This window comes from Carassius carassius, chromosome 38 (genome assembly GCF_963082965.1).
Source record: "Carassius carassius chromosome 38, fCarCar2.1, whole genome shotgun sequence".
Classification (NCBI taxonomy): domain Eukaryota; kingdom Metazoa; phylum Chordata; class Actinopteri; order Cypriniformes; family Cyprinidae; genus Carassius; species Carassius carassius.
In genome coordinates this window covers 14,525,784-14,549,811 of record NC_081792.1, presented here as the reverse complement: position 1 = coordinate 14,549,811, position 24,028 = coordinate 14,525,784, and the positions used below count along the sequence as shown (strand labels likewise).

The 24,028-nt window shown below is 36.6% G+C and overlaps 1 protein-coding gene across 3 annotated transcripts in view; it reads left to right on the top strand.

The window, feature by feature from the left end:
- Positions 1 to 14,797: 14,797 nt before the first annotated feature.
- The window catches only part of LOC132119390 (F-box-like/WD repeat-containing protein TBL1XR1), a 68,963-nt gene continuing 59,732 nt past the window's right edge, over positions 14,798 to 24,028 (top strand). For 2 of the 3 annotated variants that reach the window (XM_059529293.1, XM_059529292.1), the window contains exon 1: positions 14,799 to 15,128. The gene's annotated coding sequence lies outside the window, so the exon portion shown is untranslated. Of the gene's footprint in view, positions 15,129 to 24,028 lie in introns of all 3 variants that reach the window. The other variant, XM_059529294.1, reaches the window with a different exon arrangement.

Here is a 24,028-nt window from a genome sequence, read left to right as displayed (position 1 = left end):
ACATTTTTGACAATTTAGCCAAGGTAAATCTACAGAGTAGATGTCTTGTATCCCATCACACCCATTCATTTAGATGCACTACATGGCCAAAAATACATGGACACCCAATCACCACCCCAACTAACAGAGAAGTTAAAACATTCTTTAAACATTGCCATGCTTGCAAAACATTCTCAAAATGTTCTTTTGAAAATGTTATTCGTACTTCGTTGATATAATGTTCTTTAAATGTTGTTACAGGACAGTTTGATCATTCTATATTCATTAGTTAGTGAATCGACTGCAGTTAAAATCAATTAAGGTAAGCAATGTCTTTTACAATGTGCTTGAAAGTCATAGGACATTTTAATCATTCAGTCATAATTAGTGTTAGTGAATAGAGTAATGTAAATATTCATGATTGGTTTTTCTACTAAATTATGAAAAACATTCCACTTTTCGGAGCTTTTTTTCCTCCCTTGGGTATACAAACGTTCTGGAAAATGTAAGCAGAATATGTTAAAACATTGATATAGTTGCCAACTGAACTCAATGCAATGGCCTCTACAGAAACAAGATGCCTAGACATGTATCCATTATTACATTTTGGAAAGTAATTAGTATTTTTATTGGAATAGATTTGAAAGCAACCTTCCCATTTCTCTTTGTGATCCGAATTGAGATAATATAGTCAATTATCCAGCAGTTAAACAATAATGACATTTTCAATACTCTCCAATTAGTATGCAATATTTGCACTGCATAATGTGAAGACTCATGTGGGTGTAATGAAGGAGGTGGGACAAGGTCTCTCACGACTGACTGGCTACTTTGAGCTAGTGATTCAATAGTTTGTTTCCCCACTGTGTTTTACATAATGACTTCCTCATTCTTGATGAGTATCATTAGTGTGGAAATTATTCAGCAGTTTGCAGTGGACACTACAATACAATAACTACAATACATTAAAATAAAATTAATTTTGATTTACAGTTATATATTTGCAAAAATTCAAAGTATACATTTTAAATTTATCAAGCATAAGCATTAATGTATTATGTACAACATGAATTAACAGTAAACAATATTTATACTTTAACGTTAACCTAATTTAATGTTAAAGGTACAGGTTGTAGGACCTGCCACTAGAGGGCACACTACCAAAACAATAACAATCACGTGGTTTGATGATGCTAAGAAGGAGCGTGGAATGATGGGATTTGTTGTCTTCTACCCAACCACTGACGGCCATCAATCAGACGGAAAGATAAATCATGGATTTAACGCGAGTTCAGCGATTTGCGCAAGTAGATTACATACAAAGTCAATGCAAAGACGCGATCATACTATGGATCAGACGCGTCCTCGCGCGGATCTAGAGATGCGATGCCCAACGTTTGGCGTGTATGCCGCATAATACTAATCTTGTTGATCGTTATAATAGCATACGTTTTCTGCAAAGATACGAATCAAAACAACTCATCTGTCGAGTTAAACACAAGCGAGATCGGCATCTCTTTCTAGTTGAACTTTGTTGCGAAGCTACTTACGCATTTGTCCACGACACTGTTTTCATGTGGTTTCCACGTCAGTAAGGCGGTCACAAAGGGTAACTAACTTTATTGACAGGTGACTGCACTGCCCCGTGTCACTGTTTATAATGGGATTTTTTTTCATGATTTACAAGTAGTTGAAAACTTATATATACTGATTATTATATTATACTTATAAAGTATTACCAAAGTTTGCAAGTAATTTATATGATGAGGTTAGAGAAACAAGAAATAATAATAATAAATAGCAGAAAATTTATTTCTTTTTACATTTACAAATGCATGAAATGCCTCCTTTCATTTCACAACCATTTCTTATGCCATTTTGTGGGCAGCATCACACCTCCTTGTCCAGATCAGCCCGGTCTGGTATGACAGACTGAGCTTTGAAGAGCAATTAGCAGTTAGATCAAAGAGCTGGGAGAGTGTCACAGCATTTCAGTCTCGAAAAGAAATAAAAGGTCTGAATTTCACAGGATTAAATATAGCCCTACACAGGTGTTCCGGAGACTGGGGCCTCTTCATGTATTGGCGTCTCTTGCTCTGGCAGGGTTGAGAGGATAAGACTCCCCTGCTCAAGCTGCTCAAGTGAGAAAACAACCCCAAAAGACTGGAATGTAGAGCCCCACTGTGCCTAATTGATTGGAATTCTGTTGACCATGTGTGCCTACACTGTGCCGACTGAAATAAGCCGTGTTAAATCACATTCCAGGGGCTGTCAGACCTCAGCTTTTTACAGGCTACAGCATCTGGAACCAAGCATTCCCAATGTTCGAGAAGAGACTCAGTTTTATGGATCCGGCTGGCATTAAGGTGGATTGGGGCTCAGCTGAATTGGTGATATCAAAGAACACAGGAGAACTATTCATGTCACCAGGGTATCATAGTACTGAGACTGCTCTCTTTAGAGTTACAAATGACCTGCTCCTATCATCTGATCGTGGTTGTATCTTTCTATTAGTACTATTGGATCTTAGTGCTGCGTTTGACACAATTGACCACAACATTCTTTTGCATAGACTAGAACACTTTGTTGGCATTAATGGAAGTGCATTAGCATGGTTTAAATCGTACTTATATGACCGCCATCAGTTCGTAGCAGTTAATGAAGAGGTATCATATCGATCAAAAGTGCAGTATGGAGTACCTCAAGGCTCAGTACTAGGGCCGCTACTCTTCACGCTTTATATGTAACCTTTGGGAGATATCATCAGGAAACATGGTGTTAGCTTTCACTGTTATGCTGATGATACTCAGCTCTATATTTCTTCACGACCCGGTGAAACACCAATTTGAAAAACTAATGGAATGCATAGTCGATATAAAAAACTGGATGATGAGTAATTTCTTATTGCTAAATTCTGAAAAAACAGAGGTGTTAATTATAGGACCTAAAAACTCTGCATGTAATAACCTAGAACACTGTCTAAGACTTGATGGCTGCTCTGTCAATTCTTCGTCATCAGTTAGGAACCTAGGTGTGCTATTTGATCGCAATCTTTCCTTAGAAAGCCACGTTTCTAGCATTTGTAAAACTGCATTTTTCCATCTCAAAAATATATCTAAATTGCGGCCTATGCTCTCAATGTCAAATGCAGAAATGTTAATCCATGCATTTATGACCTCAAGGTTAGATTATTGTAATGCTTTATTGGGTGGTTGTTCTGAACGCTTAGTAAACAAACTACAGCTAGTCCAAAATGCAGCAGTAAGAGTTCTTACTAGAACCAGGAAGTATGACCATATTAGCCCGGTCCTGTCAACACTGCACTGCTCCCTATCAAACATCGTATAGATTTTAAAATATTGCTTATTACTTATAAAGCTCTGAATAGTTTAGCACCTATTTGAATGATCTCCTTTTACATTATAATCCTCTACGTCCGCAACGTTCTCAAAACTCAGGCAATTTGATAATACCTAGAATATCAAAATCAACTGCGGGCGGCAGATCCTTTTCCTATTTGGCGCCTAAACTCTGGAATAACCTACCTAACATTCTTCGGGAGGCAGACACACTCTTGCAGTTTAAATCTAGATTAAAGACCCATCTCTTTAACCTGGCTTACACATAACATACTAATATGCTTTTAATATCCAAATCCGTTAAAGGATTTTTAGGCTGCATTGATTAGGTAAACCGGAACCGGGAACACTTCCCATAACACCCGATGTACTTGCTACATCATTAGAAGAATGGCATCTACGCTAATATTAGTCTGTTTCTCTCTTATTCCGAGGTCACCGTAGCCACCAGATCCAGCCTGTATCCAGATCAGAGGGTCACTGCAGTCACCCATAGCCAGTATGCCTCTGGCTTTTTTAGTTGGGATCACTTCATCTACAGCGATATCATTGACTTGATTGGAAATAAATGCACAGACACTATTTAAACTAAACAGAGATGACATCACTGAATTCAATGATGAACTGCCTTTAATTGTCATTTTGCAATATTGACACACTGTTTTCCTAATGAATGTTGTTCAGTTGCTTTGATGCAATGTATTTTGTTTAAAGCGCTATATAAATAAAGGTGACTTGACTTGACCAGGGTAAATAGGCTGCTCATATAGGAAGGATTTCAATCTATTTTTGTTTGAAAAACACAGTTGCAAATTTTAAGTGAAAAGAGTGTTATTCTCAGGAGTCACTGGCTCAATCATTTCCTCTTTGTTTTCAGCTATATAATAAGTCTGTGGTAAAATATATGAATATAAATATATACCTTTATAAGACGTTTAATCAACAATCACATTGAATTTGACAGGAAGACAGACACATGACTTTCACAAAATATCTTTCACAATGACTCCTCTGCTCAAGCACATAATGTGTTGTAATGTCTTATAGCAGTGGGCACAAATGAGCTTCTGTAGAGCTCCCTGTTGCACCTTGGTTAGATCAGTCTACTGCTAAACAGGCTCTTCATGCCAACAAATATGTCGGGGGGGGCGGGGGGGGGGGGGGCGGATTGTTTGTGATAGTCAATAGGTCCATTGTAATCATATACTGTATATTAAGATGTCATCTAATAAATACAGTATTGACAGAACACAACAGAAAGGGAGCATCACTATGGCTTACTCCAACTTACATGTAGGGCTGGACGATATGGGCTAAATTTATATCACAATATATTTCTTCATTTCGGTCGATACGATATAATTCCTAAAATCTATATGAACACTATAAAAAAAAGCCTCATAAAAACTGCCAAGAACACCCACAACAGATGCATGTACCTAAAAACTTCTATAAATTAATTTTCCAAGTCTATGAAACCTCCTTCTATAAAACTATATAATATTTAAGAAGTAAAAAACAAACAAACAAAAAAACAGCACAAATAAATTAATGTTCAACTCATATCAAACTATAAACTGACATACACTACCAGTCAAAAGTTTTTGAACACTACAATTTCTTTTTTTATTTTATTTTATATAAATCTATTTTGCTCACCAAGCCTGCGCATTTATTTGATCCAAAATACAGCAAAACAGTAACATTTTGAAATATTTGTACTATTTAACATAACTGTTTTATACAACCCGAATTCCGGAAAAGTTGGGACGTTTTTTAAATTTTAATAAAATGAAAACTAAAAGACTTTCAAATCACATGAGCCAATATTTTATTCACAATAGAACATAGATAACATAGCAAATGTTTAAACTGAGAAAGTTTACAATTTTATGCACAAAATGAGCTCATTTCAATTTTGATTTCTGCTACAGGTCTCAAAATAGTTGGGACGGGGCATGTTTACCATGGTGTAGCATCTCCTTTTCTTTTCAAAACAGTTTGAAGACGTCTGGGCATTGAGGCTATGAGTTGCTGGAGTTTTGCTGTTGGAATTTGGTCCCATTCTTGCCTTATATAGATTTCCAGCTGCTGAAGAGTTCGTGGTCATCTTTGACGTATTTTTCGTTTAATGATGCGCCAAATGTTCTCTATAGGTGAAAGATCTGGACTGCAGGCAGGCCAGGTTAGCACCCGGACTCTTCTACGACGAAGCCATGCTGTTGTTATAGCTGCAGTATGTGATTTTGCATTGTCCTGCTGAAATAAACAAGGCCTTCCCTGAAATAGACGTTGTTTGGAGGGAAGCATATGTTGCTCTAAAACCTTTATATACCTTTCAGCATTCACATGAGCCTTCCAAAACATGCAAGCTGCCCATACCGTATGCACTTATGCACCCCCATACCATCAGAGATGCTGGCTTTTGAACTGAACGCTTATAACATGCTGGAAGGTTTCCCTCCTCTTTAGCCCGGAGGACACGGCGTCCGTGATTTCCAACAAGAATGTCAAATTTGGACTCGTCTGACCATAAAACACTATTCCACTTTGAAATAGTCCATTTTAAATGAGCCTTGGCCCACAGGACACGACGGCGCTTCTGGACCATGTTCACATATGGCTTCCTTTTTGCATGATAGAGCTTTAGTTGGCATCTGCTGATGGCACGGCGGATTGTGTTTACCGACAGTGGTTTCTGAAAGTATTCCTGGGCCCATTTAGTAATGTCATTGACACAATCATGCCGATGAGTGATGCAGTGTCGTCTGAGAGCCCGAAGACCACGGGCATCCAATAAAGGTCTCCGGCCTTGTCCCTTACGCACAGAGATTTCTCCAGTTTCTCTGAATCTTTTGATGATGTTATGCACTGTAGATGATGAGATTTGCAATTTTTAAAGTTTTTAAAGTTTTCCACAATTTTTTTATGCAGTCTTTCACAGATTGGAGAGCCTCTGCCCATCTTTACTTCTGAGAGACTCTGCTTCTCTAAGACAAAGCTTTTATAGCTAATCTTGTTATAGACCTGATATCAATTAACTTAATTAATCACTAGATGTTCTCCCAGCTGAATCTTTTCAAAACTGCTTGCTTTTTTAGCCATTTGTTGCCCCCGTGCCAACTTTTTTGAGACCTGTAGCAGGCATTAAATTTTAAATGAGCTAATTAAGTGGATAAAAGTGTAAAATTTCTCAGTTTAAACATTTGCTATGTTATCTATGTTCTATTGTAAATAAAATATTGGCTCATGTGATTTGAAATTCCTTTAGTTTTCATTTTATTAAAATTTAGAAAACGTCCCAACTTTTCCGGAATTCGGGTAGTATTTGAAAATATTTTAAAATGTAATTTATTCCTGTGATTTCAAAATTATATTTTTTGCATCATTACAGTCACACAATCCTTCAGAAATCATTCTAATATGCTGATTCGCTGCTCAAAAACATGTATTATAAGATATTATAAACAAATGAGTAGATTTGTTTCAGGTTGCTTTGATGAATAGAAAGTTCAGAAGAACTGCATTTATATGAAATATAAATCTTTTGTAACATTATAATCTTTTTGATCAATTTAAAGCATCCATGCTAATTACAAGTATTATGTATAAAATAAAATTGCAGCGCTAAATACAATTACTATAACCATAAAAAAGTAAAGTAAAATAAAATGAAATAAAATATACTGACTCCAAGCTTTCGAATGGAAGAGTGTATAATGTTATAAAATCTTTTTTTTTATTTCAGATAAATTCTGATCTTTGGAACTTTCTATTCATCATAGAATATTAAAAAAAAAAGGTTCTCAACTGTATTAAATATTGATAATCTGCAAATCAGCATATTAAAATTATTTCTGAAGATTTCAAAAAAACTGCTTTCAAATAGAAAGCAGTTATTTTAAATAGTAATATTAATTTGTTTTGCTGTATTTCGGATCAAATAAATGCAGGTTTGGTGAGCAAAAGAGAATTCTTGAAAACAATAAATAAATAAATAAATTAATCTTACTGTTAAAAAAAAACTTTTGACTGGTAGTGTAGGCTGATTATTCTTATAGATTGAAACAAATGTGCTTCAGCCAGGATGAGGTGTATGAAAAGTGCTCTGAGCTGCTGCAGAAAACCAAAAAATTGATCAACAACAAAAAACATGTTGCTGGAGACGGATTTATTATTGAACATGCAAACTGATTGTCTGCCTGCAGGAGGCGCTGTTAGGGCAGCAGAATCAGCGGTTTCGCTGGTAAGGGCTGTAATCAAAGCAACTCCACTCATGAATACTATTTCATCAGATAAAGTGAAAATGTCATCGAAACTTTTCTGAAGACAGTCGTTTCTCTTCAGAGATATGTTAAAAAATCATATTGCCATTATTGAGAAAAGTATATCACGATACATATTGATATTGAATTATTGTCCAGTCCTAATTACATGTGAAGTGAATCGTCTTTTAAAATGCAATTTTTGGTAAAGCTGAATTTTCAGCATCATTACTCCAGTCTTAAGTTTCACCCGATCCTTCAGAAATCATTCTAATATGCTGATTTGCTGCTCAAGAAACATTTCTTCTTATTATCGATGTTAAAGACAGTTTGCTACTTAATATTTTTGTGGAATCCCGGATACTTTTACTATTTCAGGGTGTTTCAGAATAAATAGTATTTATATTTATTGTTATTATCAATGTTGTTGGATTCTTTGATTAATAAAATTGGGGTGGGGGAGGGGCATTATAAATGCCTTTATTGTCACTTTTCATCACTTTAATTTGACCTTACTAAATAACACAATGAAAGAATACAAAATAATAAGTCTTCAGATATTTTCCCCGCTGGGTTTAAATCCCAGCAACTTTTCAAATAAATTACCCCAGTTTTCAAAATGACTCACAAGAACATACCATGCAGGATCACATAATCATAAACAAACTGTTTTCAGGATGTACTCTTCATGACCCATTTGTATTACCCTCTGAAAATCTCATCAGACCTAGTTCTGTGCAACACACACATAGTATCATGCACGTTTACTGTAACAAATATGGGCATCAATATGCTATTTGCTCTGCCAATCCAATTTGTAAACCAGAAGTAACTGTTGTGTAATAAAATCATGTACTCAATTCAATAAAAAGAATATAAAGAAGATTGAAAACATAAATTAAACATTATGTTTTACCATCTTCAGTACTACTGTACAGTAGACAATATAAACCATAAGGGAAAATTCTGCTGTTTTGTTAACATGTCTTGCAGTAAAATATGCTTACAGTCACTCCCTTCCCCCATCCAGACTGCGGTTACAGGCCGTGAAAATGTAAAAAAAAAAGAAAAAGAAAAAAAAGGTCAAGGCAAGCTGTCTTTGCATTTAGCTAACAGAATTACATAAACAAGCTTGCCGGTTCAATTCTGTCCACGATCATAAAAGTAGGTCAGTGATAATCTTGCTCTGTTATGACACAAATATTTCCTGTGGACATGATAACGCTAGTTTAAGCCAAGAATATATCACAGAAACCTTTTTTTATCGATGCGTACGGGTACTTTATTTGTATCATATTTCAAAGTGATGCAGTGCACTTTTTGGGAAACTTCACGGTTGATGTTACAGCTGCATGCATTTGCGTCCAAAACTAAGCTGCAAGTCACATGGGAGTTGAGAAAATGTACTAACATTTATATCTGCAAATTATGGTCGCTATAAAGTAGCTGATCTTGCACCCTGAGGCAATGTACCCACCACAGGATTATTGTACCAGTCAAAATGATACCACATAAAATGTGAAAGTCAGGAAGTAAGTCCACAAACAGCTCGCGGAAACAAAAGCTTCACGCTTTTCCTGTTTCTTCTCACTTTTTTACTCGTACCTGTTCCTTAAACAAAGGTGATCTGCTTTTAGTAGATAGCTGGTCTGAGAGCACCAGAGGAATATACAAACCCATGATGATGTCAGCTTGTTATTGACTTTCCAAGTCTGAATGACTGAGCAGAGCGGAGGGGGTGGGGTGGAATCTATTGCAGGCAATGCCCAGCCAGGCAAAAATGAGTTGACAAGCCAGCGTGGGGGATGGGTGGGATTCTGCAGAGTCTCACAGCCCCAGACATCATCTCTAACTGTAGCTGTGCTGCATTTCTCTAGTTTACAGTGCTCTCGCCCTAGAAATAGAATAGAAATATGCCGTCCTATTTGATGCATGGTTTGAACTCTGAGGGCGATTTTAAAGAAAGTAGAGGGGAAAAGGGATATGAAAAGTGGAGAATTATGCAAGGTTTTTAAACAGGAAATACGTTTCTGTGTCTGCAAAAACCGCTGTTCTTCCTAAGTGTAAATAACAGGAGGGAAGGGGTGGGGAAGATTTGACATTTGTGCCCAGCCCCCACCACACACACACACACACACACAGAGAGAGAAATATTCATACACCTCAGCTAATAGTCCTCTGTAACATATTTCACACACACCAGCAATTATGAGGAACTTAAGGCTGATGGGAGTGTAATTCTTACTGTAATATTAATGTGATAAATACCGGAAAAGGGACATGTGAGTATGGATTTCTTGTTTTTATTACTTATTTATTTTTATGATGCTGTATTTGTACAACTGCCATTTTGAAGGGAAAATACTGCAGAGACTATTGCAGTAAAAGCATGTGTTAAAACATTGAAAATAACAATAATAGGGAATGTATAAATTAAATATGAAATATTATTGATATAAATAAAGTTTCATTATGTTTATACATGAATTAATTGCAATACATGAATATTTGCTTAATATATTTAGGTACGTTTATGTAAATAATAGTGATTATGAATTAATATTATGTTATATTATCGTTTAAACACGCCCCCACACGTCTTTGTCACTGTGTGGGAAGATTTGCATAACACCACCCACATGTTCACACAAAGAAAGAAGCGTAACTTTTATTCTCGCTGTAGTATTATTTCCGCCGCTGCTGCCATGTCGTGGAGGCGCAGTGTGTTTCAGTGTGAAAGCGAAACTACTTTGTTTGGCCTTCTGTGCACAAAGGCTGCTTCTATAAAGTGGGGCAGTTCTAACTTTGAAAAACAGTCTGGCGCTTCTGACTCACAGCACAACAATACGCAATGCAACACGTAAAAAGACAGTATAAGTCATTATAATCGGTAATTATATCCCAGCTGGATGCATCACATGCCTCATTTGTAATGGGTTTGATTGGTTTTGTCTCATCGTACCGGGACATCACAGTATGGTAAGGGGCATAACATTTCCATCACACGTTTGAGGTATTCAGCCAATCACAACACACTGGATAGCTGGCCAATCAGTGTACAACTCACTTTTCAGACCGATGAGCTTTGTAAAAATCAACGAGTTTCAGAAGACGAGGCATAGAGGAACAACAATAATGTACATTATGTGGAAAAAATGTGTTTTTGAACCTTTAACTGCAAAAAAACATTGCATTACACCAAATACACAACATAATGTTCTTTTTAGCAACGTCATATGATACCTTTAATGTCATCAAACAATATTTTGGCACAAATTTGTTTATTTACTAACAGAAACCAGTCAAATAAGTCAGACAGTCTGTGTAGAATCCTTGAAAACCATGAACAAATTTACTCAAACTAAGTAAAATGCGGCCTAGACCAAGTAAACATGGGTTTTCAATGAGGATAAACATTGTTTGCGATGACCACAGTGTGTTTTGTGTGGTGGATTGTTGGCTGCAGAGAGCATGGAACCACAATTCCTTTAGAAACTAAAGGTTTCACATTTAAAATGTAAGATCTTAATAATTTTTTTAATTGTTGGATCTCATGCAGTTTAGATGTTAAAAATAACATTATTTAGACATCTCTGTTTACTTATGTGCAATAAAATCAGTTTGGCATGAATCACCATTTGTCCACTATTAAGTCTGGATCCTGAAGCAAAACCAGTCTAATACCACTGAATTAGGGTCTACATAAACATTTCATTCTGTAATTTTCTATGCATTAGTTTCATTAAAAGCAAATTGTCTTTTAAATCCTACAGAGGTGGTCATTGTGCTAGAGAACTGCTAGAGAATTGTTCTTGTAATCTCATCTTTGTTGGTTTGTTGACTCCATGATAATGAACCATAATTCTCAAAATAACAGCACATGCCATATAATTCCCAGCATGTGCTTTCATTTTAATGGGTTTACGTGTTTTGAGTTTATGTTATACCTGTCATAAAATGTTTATACTTTACCTTTCAGTATTTTAAAATCAACCTTTTTCCTTCTTTTTCTTTTATTTATTTATCTAGTATAAAATTATGTTTTGTTCTTCATTTGTTTGTTTCAGCAGGTAGATTCGAGCCATATAAAGTACTATTTCTTTATATGATGATAAGCCCCCCCCCCCCCCATTTATTTTGTGCCATGCTCTGAACAGTCGTGGTTGATCCAGCCACACTGTCTTTCTCTCCTCCTGAATCTGTTGAAATATATCAGTGTCCCTTGTGAGGGAGGACCAGATGGCTGCCCTGCTCTTGTTTTCAAGGCTTCCGATGCAGCTTTGTTTGTGCGCAGACATTGAAACCTCAGCCACTGGAGAGAGTCCAAGTCTCCATCTTGTTGTCTGCAGCTCCACAGCTGGATCCATGATTGACTCATTAATTTCTATGATGCCTAATATGTATGTTGTTCTTTAGAATTAATGTTTTTCTCCAAATCTGTATTTACAATTAATATTACTGTGACTTGCTTTTTTTGGAATACTAAATTATTTTGTTTTTGTTGCTTTAGTATTATTCATTCTGTTGGTTTTTAAATTGACTCTGAAGTTTTGGTAGTATTTTAGTATTTATTGTTTCGGTATTATTTATAATGTTGGTCTTTGAATTTATTGTAAAACGACAAGGAATTTAAATAATTTTTTGGAACACTTAATTATTGTGTTTTGTTTTGGTATAATTTATACTGTTACTTTTTTATTTACTGTGAAATTACAGGTAATTTAATAAATTTTTCTGCCATACTATATTATTATTTTGTTATGTTTTTATATTATTTAATTTATGTAGTATTTAATTATAAGTGTTTATCGATTAAAAAAGATGGAATTAAGGAATAAATATACAAATTAATAAACAATTAAAATTAATAAACAACTAAACTGAATTGAAGCACAAAATGGATGGATGGATGGATGGATAGACAAATGAAGTGACCCCCAAACAATGTGTTGGGTATTTAGTAGTGATGGGGGGCAACATATCTAGATTTTTATTTGAAAATTAATGTAAATAATCTATTTATTTATTCATTTTTTGATGCAGAAAAGGGGAAAAAATGAAAGGACAAGAGAAGGTAGGAGAGACCTGTTTAAAGCTATTGCACACTTCAAGGTCTGATAAGATTACAGCCAAACAGACACAAACCCTTCACCCTGAACACTGTGATTGTGTAACACACAGAAAGAGAGTAAGAAATGAGTGTCAGCAGGGAAAAAGAACAAAATTTATGTAGCCTTTTTGCCTGATAGCCTGTTTGCATAAAAGTTCAGACTGGCTTCCAGAGCATGTCTAATGATCTACAACAACTTCGAAGGAGTTTTAGTTATAGCCAATGAAATATTTAATGACTAAAAGTTACATTTAAGATGTAAGAAACTATTTTTATTCTTTCCATTAACTGCAGAGGAGACACACATGCCTGGGTTGCCTTGAAGCCCTCCTTTGTTTACTGCCAGTGAAGACAGCATTTTTCAAACATGGCCAGCATGATTGCTATGGCAACCAAATTCATTTTACATCTGGTTATGTGATTAATCAAATAATTATCTAATCATGACATACAGCATTTATTTCGGAGGCAACTGTACCCCTGCCCTACCCCATATATCACATAACCAAGGAATCATGCTGCGATCATGTCTTGAATAACTGTAATTATGAGATTCTACTCAGAGCTGTTCATGTCCTCAGACTCAGAAATGATTTGTTACAATGGCAACTCTAATAACGCCAAAATGGATCCATGTGTGGCTTTGTTGCTGGTGGCAGCTTAATATTTAATCATTACATTCATTTGTTAGTTCACCTCTAAATGTTTGTGAAACATGTTTTAGAATCAAAAAGTGGCTGTAATAGCAAACAAAACTATGTGTTGAGATACCAAACAATCTTTAACTGTTGCCATTTTACATTGTCATGTAATTATGAGTTTAGTGAAAACGAAAATTTCAAGAACAGATAATTACGGTAATTCTGACATGACTTGATCACACTATAATGCTGCCTTCACATGCTAGCGAAATTATCATAAATTCATTACCAAAGTTGCACATAAGCGCCGAATCCAGACATAATATTGTATGGAGAGTTCAGATAATTACAAAAAATTATTAAAGAACATGTTGATATCCCACTTACAAAGTTGAGCTGACCCCAGAACCTTTTAACATGGCAAAAATAATAGTCTTTAGTATACATTTATATATATATATATGTGTGTGTGTGTGTGTGTGTGTAAAGATCTCTAACACTAGCTTGCTCTATTTGTTTTTTATTCTATCTGTTTTCTTTTTATTTATTATATTATTTAAAATCCCATGCTAGGTGTACTGTGTTAACCTAACTGAGACTTGTTATAGCACTTATATATCATTGCTCTTTTTGTTGTTTTTGATTGCTTCCACTGTCCTCATCTGTAAGTCGCTTTAGATAAAAGCGTCTGCTAAATGAATTAATGTAATGTATATATATATATATATATATATATATATATATATATATATATATATATATATATATATATATATAAATAATCAACTGAAAGTGTTATTACATAATAATAATAATAATAATAATAGTAATAATAATAATAACATATGTTAAGAGAAAATTGATAGCTTGAATGCAATGTAAGTCGCTTTGGATAAAAGTGTCTGCATAAATTCAATTTAATTTAATTTAATTTAATTTACATTTAATTTACTTTAATCTAATTCCAACAAATACATCAAAACAAAGGAATTAAATAGTCATTGTAATTATGACTAACAAAATGGGACAAGGTGGAATAAAATGCTAAAATATTTAAGTAAAATATTTTATGGAAAACCAATAACACAAAATACCAATAATATATAGTATATTTGTCAAAATATAAATAATTACATGAATCACTGTAGTGCTTCTTTCAATAAATACTAATAACGACATTTATGACCATAAAAGATCTCAAAAGATAACTCTTAACCTATCAGAATATTAGTAGAATCTTTTTTGATGCATTTTTATAATACACTTATCTCTCAAGTTGTATGCCATAAACAGTCCCGTATTTTATGGGAGGGATAATACTCGGTTAAATTATACTCCTCTGTCGCAGTTTAGGGTAAAATGCCGAAGTAGATGGAAGGAACAGGCACGTTATTGCGATATTCATCCTTCAGTTTCAACAAAGCTGCAGAGACAACCGCCCAGGCCTCCCCCATTTTTCGCCTGGAAGGTCACCTCTCCAGTGTTTGAGTGTCTGAAGCCGTTGGCTGCTCCTGAACCGTTTGGCTCTTTCTCCACTAGCAAACAGCTCCACTATGTACCTCAATCGTTCTTAAATCTATTTTTAAACGGCTTTATTCCGCTCCACGCCGATGCGAACGGGACCGGACTCTTGTTTGGGAATTTAACTGACGATCTGCCGCGTCAAAGCAGCTTTATAACGCTTTGTTTGAGTACTATTTGACAAAATAGTCGAGGAGGTGGAAATTCCACACAAGCAGTGAAAGGCAGCCCTCGCGTTCATCCGGGTATAAAAGTGAGTGTTTTCTTAATTTTTCTCGTTTTATCTTTAACATAGCAACATATGTGCTTTTATGTACCTCTGTGTGCTTTTAATAATAACATACAGCGATATATAATTTGGTGAGAGCATTTCTTTTGGAGGATCTGACTGGTGGGGGATGGGCAGCAGTGTGTGTTTGAGCGTGCGTGCGTGTGTGTGTGTGTGTGCGCGCGCGCGCGTAAATGCAGCAGCTCTTCAGATTGTTTGGTAGTTTATGCAAAACGTAATTTCTTTAAACATTAGTGTCTCATGCTGACACCTTTTTTAAGTAAATAATACATTAAATTTACCTCTTTGCATCTGATGTTATTGTAATTATTGGTATGTTTTAATATAATTTAATAGTAGGTTTAATATTTAATATTAGGCCGTTTATTTTTTACGTTTTTTTCTAATAGGCATCATACAACCTACTCAAGTTGATTTTCTCACATAAATACTATTCATTTATTCTGTTTAAATGATGGCCCTCTTGAAAACACTGGTGTTTATTTGTGAGTTACAGTCTTTTGTTCTTTATGTAAGTGAATATGACATAACCTGAGCATTGTGTGAACTATAATACATGTTTATAATAAGACTGTACATGATCAGTATAAACACATGACAGTCAGTGTTGTGCACTAACTCTGGATGTGAGTTGAGTTCCCCTCCCCCACTCTGTGTTTGGATAAACAGTGTGTGTTGAATGACAGGATCATGAATTTATAATTATTTACATGTAAAGAGATATTTCTTAGTGTGCACAGTCTGATTATATATACTGTCATTGTCAAATCATGCAATGCATTTGATTACAAATGACACTGAGATAAGCTTATTTTTTTATTATTATTTTTGAGTCACTTAAAGAGTGCATTTGTATTTTTTTACTGTAAAATGCTGGTCTGTATAAGATGAGTGTGTGTGATATTTGATCATAGTGTGGGGGTGGGGAGCTCTAGTTTGTGTGTGTGTGTGTGTGTGAGATCTGGAGGCCATGTGTGTTGGGAAACTCCCATTGTAATGGCTCACATCACATGTAACCTATTTAGGTTACCAACCATTGGAGTCATTTACTATTGGGGCTAGGTTAACCCAGCTCATTTTTACACAACCCCCCTAGAAAATTAGGAATATAATAATATACTGTAAAAATACCAATAAAGTGTTTTTTTTAATTACACATACAGTCTATCTCTGATTCTGTAAATGGATGATTTGAGTCTCTCAGTCTTTGTCTGAAATCTGCGTCTCTCTAGTGGAAGAGTGGCATGGTTATGTAACTTGTGCCTGAGAGTGGATTGAAGCAAGATGTGGGGGATGGGACAGAAAGATCTATTGCATTGCGCCTTTTCCCCTCTTTTTTTCCCCTTCCTTTCCTTCACCGAGCTGAATCGCAGTGGGCCAGCCAATGTGTTGAAACGTGACGTTTGTGTCTGTGCTCTGTTGAGATGCTGTGTCGTTGACCCTGTTTCTGTTGAGCCTCAAGGTTGAGATGAGATGGGCAGATGGTGTAGTGAGCTTGAAAATGCCTGCTATGGCCTGTGCTTTCTTGAACAAGGCCTGTGTTATTTTCTGCAAGGTCATTGAGGAACACTGTTGCTGTAACTGTTGTCTAGTCATGCAATTCAATGCAGTATGTAAATTGAATTTTTATTTGTCCATGTAAAGCATCAGTAATAACTTTATTTTTACTCTGTACTTGCATCAAACATGAAGGACAACTATTAAACAAACTCATTTTGGCATTGTTTATTTCTTTGCTGTGTGCATGCATTTGTTCAGGGAAACACCGTTGTGTTGCCAGTCTGGTTAGTTAACATGGAATCGAGTTCAAGTGAAGTTAAAATGACTCTAAGGTCTGTTTCTTGAACGATTGGTGGCTTATATGGTTGGTGGCCTGCTATCAGGTCCGTCAATCACACGCTGTGTTTGAAGTAACACTGTACAGCACACTACTGTATCAGTATCCATCTTATTTTTCAGCATGTTAGTAAACTATTTTCTGTCAATTATGCAAGACTTCTGATTCATTAGCTGCTATATGTAAATAACTAGAAGAACAACAGTGCAGTGGACAGTATAATTGAGCCACAAATCAGCATGTTTGTTTACTGTAAATTAAAATAATGATAAATACCAATTTGTAATATTTAGTAACATAATGGACTGATTTTGTACAGCTAAAATAACAAAGTGACTGGGGATCCCCTCCTCCAGTCTCATAGACACTGGAAGCCTTGCACCCTTTGGTTTCGTTTTTTGTGCTAAAATTAAGTTGCATACTGTAGAATGTAAACAATTTTTGGAATGGTAAACAACATTCAGTTGTTTACATGCACATTTTCATTCAGTTTTTACATGCACACAAGAAATTTGACCTGTTATTTGGTAGTGGACAGGTTTTTTTGTTTGTTTTTTTTGTACCTGTTAATTTGTGGTTGGTATGCATCCATGCATTCTGATCCATTGTTTTTTGAGCACCATCCAGTTATAACCTAAAACCAGCTTATTAATTTAGCAGTTTCCTACGGTCAATTAGTCAACTTGTTGTTTGGATGACCCATTAACTAGTTATGTTTAAAAATATGTGAATAATGCATAGTATACATTCATGCATATATGTCTGAAATTATTTGCAAAAATGACTGTTTCCAAACAGGTTTCTGAATATTATCCCTGTCTCTCTTTGTTTGGACTAGTGTACTATTAATAAGTGTACTATTAATAGTGTACTATTAATAAGAATTTGAAGCTTGTATAGAAAGAAGTATTTTAATGTACAAAAAATGGCATCGACTTTAAATTAAATGTGGCTTATGTGGAATTTGAATCCTAATCTGATGAAGGCTTTTTCGGCACCTCATCTGTCTGGATGTCATGTTGTGGATCTGTGTGTGTGTTTGGGGGGGAGGAAGAGGCATCCCGTTTTAGATGTGCAGGATGGTCCCTGGTGTGATTGACTTCACTATGGTCAGCTTCCTTCTGTGAGTGATTAATTAGCGAGTATAAATGTACTGTTATACATAGTTTTGCAGGTTTGTGAAGGCATAAAACGTAGCACAGCACAGTGTGGAGGACTAAATTCAGGTTGAGGAGGAATACAATCTAAAGTATCAATTTAATTAATGACAAATATGGCTGTATTTATTATATAGTGAAAGTCTTCGACAGTCCAAATTGCTAAATAATAATATTTATTGAATGCTTTTCAAGTGTAAGGGAAACAGGTCAATTTAGCTCAAAAGGAATCATTTAAGATTTTAAAGGGAATTTGAACAGAATCACTGTTTCACGGCTGATCACTGAGACGCCCTGCGATTCACTGAACGAGCCGTTTAACATCAAATCTGCGCTGGATATTAAAAGTATAGTGAAAACACTATCAATTAGCACAGTAACAAGATCGGCAGTTTAAGACATTAACTTGTAAGCACAAAACACAAGATACTTCTCTTTTCAATATGAATAAGGTTTTATTAGATAAATCTAAGACATATAAACTTATCTAGCACATGAACGCACGCACTCACACATTCACACAAGTTGCAGGTAGATCGAAAGTTAGGGAAAGAATGAGTTTAAGAGAATGGAAATGTGGGATCCCAAGTTTACAGCAATACGTGAAATTGCATAGACATGAACAGCCATCAATCACTTAATCAACCCTCGCATTGAGTGCCTCAATGAGGTTAAAATTATATTAGATAAACCAGTAAAGGTCACAGTCTGGAGGTAAAGTTACTTGCGTCTCCTGTGAAAAGGAAGTCCCCTTTGTTGTCGTTGAAAGGGGTTTCCCGATGTCGCTGATTGGCTGGAAGTTCAGTAGTCGCTGAAGTGACGTCTTGGGAAGCCCGTGGTTGGGCGTTGGCTGAAACGAGTTGTGTGGAAAGCGAGTTGTGTGGGCTGGTTGACGTTGAAACGGGCACTCGAGGTCAGACGTCGGAGACTCGATGTTACAAAACTTAACTCAGAACACGAAACTCTCAAACGGAAAAGAAAAGAACTAAAGTTTGGTGAGACTAGGTGGTGTTTCTTCTCATCGTGGCTAAGTAGCAGCAGGTGTGCAGGCCGAAGCACGCTGGAACAGCGCTCAAAGAACAGTGATGACTAACAGCATGGCTTCACTATGGTCAGCTTCCTTCTGTGAGTGATTAATTAGCGAGTATAAATGTACTGTTATACATAGTTTTGCAGGTTTGTGAAGGCATAAAACGTAGCACAGCACAGTGTGGAGGACTAAATTCAGGTTGAGGAGGAATACAATCTAAAGTATCAATTTAATTAATGACAAATATGGCTGTATTTATTATATAGTGAAAGTCTTCGACAGTCCAAATTGCTAAATAATAATATTTATTGAATGCTTTTCAAGTGTAAGGGAAACAGGTCAATTTAGCTCAAAAGGAATCATTTAAGATTTTAAAGGGAATTTGAACAGAATCACTGTTTCACGGCTGATCACTGAGACGCCCTGCGATTCACTGAACGAGCCGTTTAACATCAAATCTGCGCTGGATATTAAAAGTATAGTGAAAACACTATCAATTAGCACAGTAACAAGATCGGCAGTTTAAGACATTAACTTGTAAGCACAAAACACAAGATACTTCTCTTTTCAATATGAATAAGGTTTTATTAGATAAATCTAAGACATATAAACTTATCTAGCACATGAACGCACGCACTCACACATTCACACAAGTTGCAGGTAGATCGAAAGTTAGGGAAAGAATGAGTTTAAGAGAATGGAAATGTGGGATCCCAAGTTTACAGCAATACGTGAAATTGCATAGACATGAACAGCCATCAATCACTTAATCAACCCTCGCATTGAGTGCCTCAATGAGGTTAAAATTATATTAGATAAACCAGTAAAGGTCACAGTCTGGAGGTAAAGTTACTTGCGTCTCCTGTGAAAAGGAAGTCCCCTTTGTTGTCGTTGAAAGGGGTTTCCCGATGTCGCTGATTGGCTGGAAGTTCAGTAGTCGCTGAAGTGACGTCTTGGGAAGCCCGTGGTTGGGCGTTGGCTGAAACGAGTTGTGTGGAAAGCGAGTTGTGTGGGCTGGTTGACGTTGAAACGGGCACTCGAGGTCAGACGTCGGAGACTCGATGTTACAAAACTTAACTCAGAACACGAAACTCTCAAACGGAAAAGAAAAGAACTAAAGTTTGGTGAGACTAGGTGGTGTTTCTTCTCATCGTGGCTAAGTAGCAGCAGGTGTGCAGGCCGAAGCACGCTGGAACAGCGCTCAAAGAACAGTGATGACTAACAGCATGGCTAAAAGCTAAAGCTAAAAAGCAAAGCTAAAAGCAAACTAAAAACAGGCATGACTAATAGCAGAAGCAAAGCTAAAAGCATACATGACTAATAGCAGAGCAAAGCTAGAGGCTAAAAGCAGAATTTTATGGTGTCCTGAGTATTTAAACTGGCCTGTTGGCCACACCTCAAATGTTGTCTTGACCAATCAGATATTGTCTTGGCTCGGGGGTATCATAAATCATATGTTATCTTATCAAGCACATGGTCCGAATTTTCCCGCTCTTGCGGGGTCTAATTTTGGACATGATTCCTATAACAAGAACATGATACATTTGACAAATAACTGATGGTCATGACTGTTTCAAGCAAGCAGATTCAAGCACATACATATGAAACATGAATATGTATCCTTAAGCTATCCAATAGTTATTAAAAGACATACACAATAAGGTATTATAAACATGATAGTCAAATGTGTGGGGTCTTTTTGAGTTCATTTTGGTCCATATATATGTAGAAAAGACAGTTTCTGTGTCATTATCTGACAAAGATTACTGTGGAGACCAGAGGTTAAAAGGCCCCCCCCCTAGGAATTTCAGTCGGATTCTGTTAGGTGGGGGAAGTGTTTAAGGATATTGTGTATAACTCTCATGGGTTTACATGTGATGTCCGACGTTGCATCTCACTTGCCCCAAATTTGACAATCTCTTCTCCGAATTGAAATTATCAATAATTTTTCTTAGTGGTGTTAATGTTGAAAGCTGTTCTGTGAAAGTGTTGGTTGGTTGGTTATCTTGCTTGGGACTTGTGGCACAGAATGTTTTATGACTTCCTGTTGCCTTACTGAGGAATTCGGCTCATGTTTCAACTACAGCCCTGATCGACTCTTTAATTTGTCTGGTTCGAGTCAGATCGGCTACACATGGTACTTAAAGATGATTTACAAGAGATAAAATAAGCAAATGCATAGTTTAAGTTTTGGGTGGAACTATCAGCAACCCTCTACATTGCGAGTAAATCACTCTCATATTCGACTAAATCTACACCCTGGTGACTGGGGTGGGGTGAAAAGTTTGGGAAACCTGTTCGGACACAGTTATTATTTATGCAATCGGTGATGCTAGTTAGAGGTCTGCACAGGCTTTAAACTGAAGCCCAAACCCGGCCCGTACCCGAGATCATCTGACCTGACACTACCCGACCCGAGGGGCACTGTTAAATTTAGAGCCCGAACCTGAAATCTTTCTTTTTTTCCACAACTAATAGCCAATTTTGTAAAAAATAAATTGCTGTATTTCACTATATGCATTAGGGCTGCACCGATCCCGATCGGCCGATCGTTAATGCGCATCTCGTCAGTAAAGCTGGTTCTCTAATCAGCGGTATATTCCATCAGGTGCGTGATTTCACACAGAGCAGCAGTTACTACACAGAGCCATTGTTAACTTAGAAGCTGCGCAAATCCACGTTCATTTTCAGCGTTTATTTGCGCATCTTCTCAGTTCAGTGGTGGAAATCCATTACTGAAATTTCCCTGTTGTAACGGAGATCGCAGCTGATGGATGCTTAGCAACAACAGACGCATCAGGAGCGCAACTGCCCGAGCGCTTTTGAAAGAAGGGTGCGCACGCGCGTGTGTGTGTGAACTCACTGGGCGCATTGACACACGCAATACACGCCTACAGACCTATTTAGCTGAGCAAGCCAAATGATGTGAGCGAAAAGTAGGCCCATTTCAAGAGAAAGGGCAACGAAGTAACTTGCAAAATATGTGACGGGTATTAAAATAAAGCAGTAGTGCAAGTACAATGCTGTATCACTTGCGATGCAAACATGCACAAGCAAATGAAAGGCGCTTCCCAAAGCTGGTCATTCTAGCGAGACGTTATCTCTTTATTCCGGGGACATCTGTGCCATTGGAGAGGGTGTTTTCGACCGCAGGCTGACTGGTGTTTATCGACTGTCGCGACAGGCCTAACAGATACTAGTCAATATCGCAATTTAATGTTTACGTTTAATGACCTACTTTTGATTAATTAATTCAAAATTTGACAAATTCCATGACATTCTGTTTTAAACTGTGAATTCTGTTTTTATGACTGGATTCTGCAATTATGTCCACATCGCCGAAATCATAGAGCCCTAAGTAAAGCAGCCATGGGCTTTCTGAGGTGGCTTTACTGAACTAGAATTTGATCTACAGTAATGAATCTTGTTTCATTATGTTGGTTGACCTCTGGCTGTTTACTTTTTGTCTGTGTTGCCTCAGATTCTGTGAAACTGTGATAATCTGTGATATGAACGTAAGTGGAAGTAAACTTTCAGAAAGCTGCTTCCCCTTTTCTTTTCCAACGAGTAACACAGGTCACTCATATTCTCATAACGTCTCTTTTTCAGATTATTTCATCATAAATTGAGTAGAATATTCTACCTCCTTATTACTCATTTGGGCAGTGTGGTACTTTTTTTAGGATGTTTATTAAAAGTCCCCATGAAATCAAAGTTTTTTGGGTTTTAGCATCAATATGTTAGTCTTAAGGTTATCTATAGTGCAGTGTGCTCCAAAACAGTGACAAAATTTGCATTTAGAAGATATAAGCATTCAAAGCTTGCGGTTCATCTCTTCTGCCAAAATGGCTCAATTAAATTTTTGACGTCACATCATACTTCACCTCCACATAAAATATTCTGACCGATCAAATACTCTCCAGAATCCGAAGCGCCTGCCTCCTGCACTAAAACTATAGATGCTGAAACACTGGCTGAGGTCAGTCACTTGTTCAGTGTAGTATCTCCTGTACAGTCTAGGTGATAGGGAACGATTCAGACAGTGTATATATGCAAAATATGCAAAAAATTTGCTTAGTGCAAAAGAGGTCTGGTTTCATGTTGTTTCACGTGAACCGCGGCGGCACACATCTGGACTTTGGCTCCAGTCCAGAGACGCGATCGCATTGAGCAGATCATATTTGCAAGTTGGCATTTATTAAAAACTTTTACACCTACACAGTCTCTGCTTGATTATGACCACTATTTTGTTTTACTAAGAGTTTCATACTGAATCTAGGGGGTAATCTATTAGACTGTGATGGTCAAATGCGGCTTTACCAAGCTCAACTGCTCTGGCCCGAGCAGACATAATCAAAACGCTATTGGCTACTTTAAAAAGAGGATGGGGCTGCTCGATATGCCTGTTTCAGTTTAAATTACATCACCACATAGAGTAACGCTGCTTGTTTCAAGGCACTTCAGGGGACCTTTAAGCATGACTCAATATCGCATTTTTGGGCCGATAACAGTTATGCAACATGAACATATTTTACTGTTTGTTTACCATATTTCAGACTGATCCGTGAGACAGTCATAAATCATCTTCATCATGTTGGTTTCATTTCCCAGATTAAAGGTTATATACACAAACGAGAGCTGAAATTTGCTGACTGGTTGTTCATGTGCTCAGCTGTGGTGGTGTTTGGGGGATGGTTGTATGTCTGACCCGTGCTTTAGCTGTTCATTTGTCTCTTCCTGCTCTCTGACAGACTAATGAAACCTTTGTAGTAGTGTTGTCACGGTACCAAAATGTCAGTATTCGGTACCGATACCAGTGAAAATCCACTGTTCTCGGTAT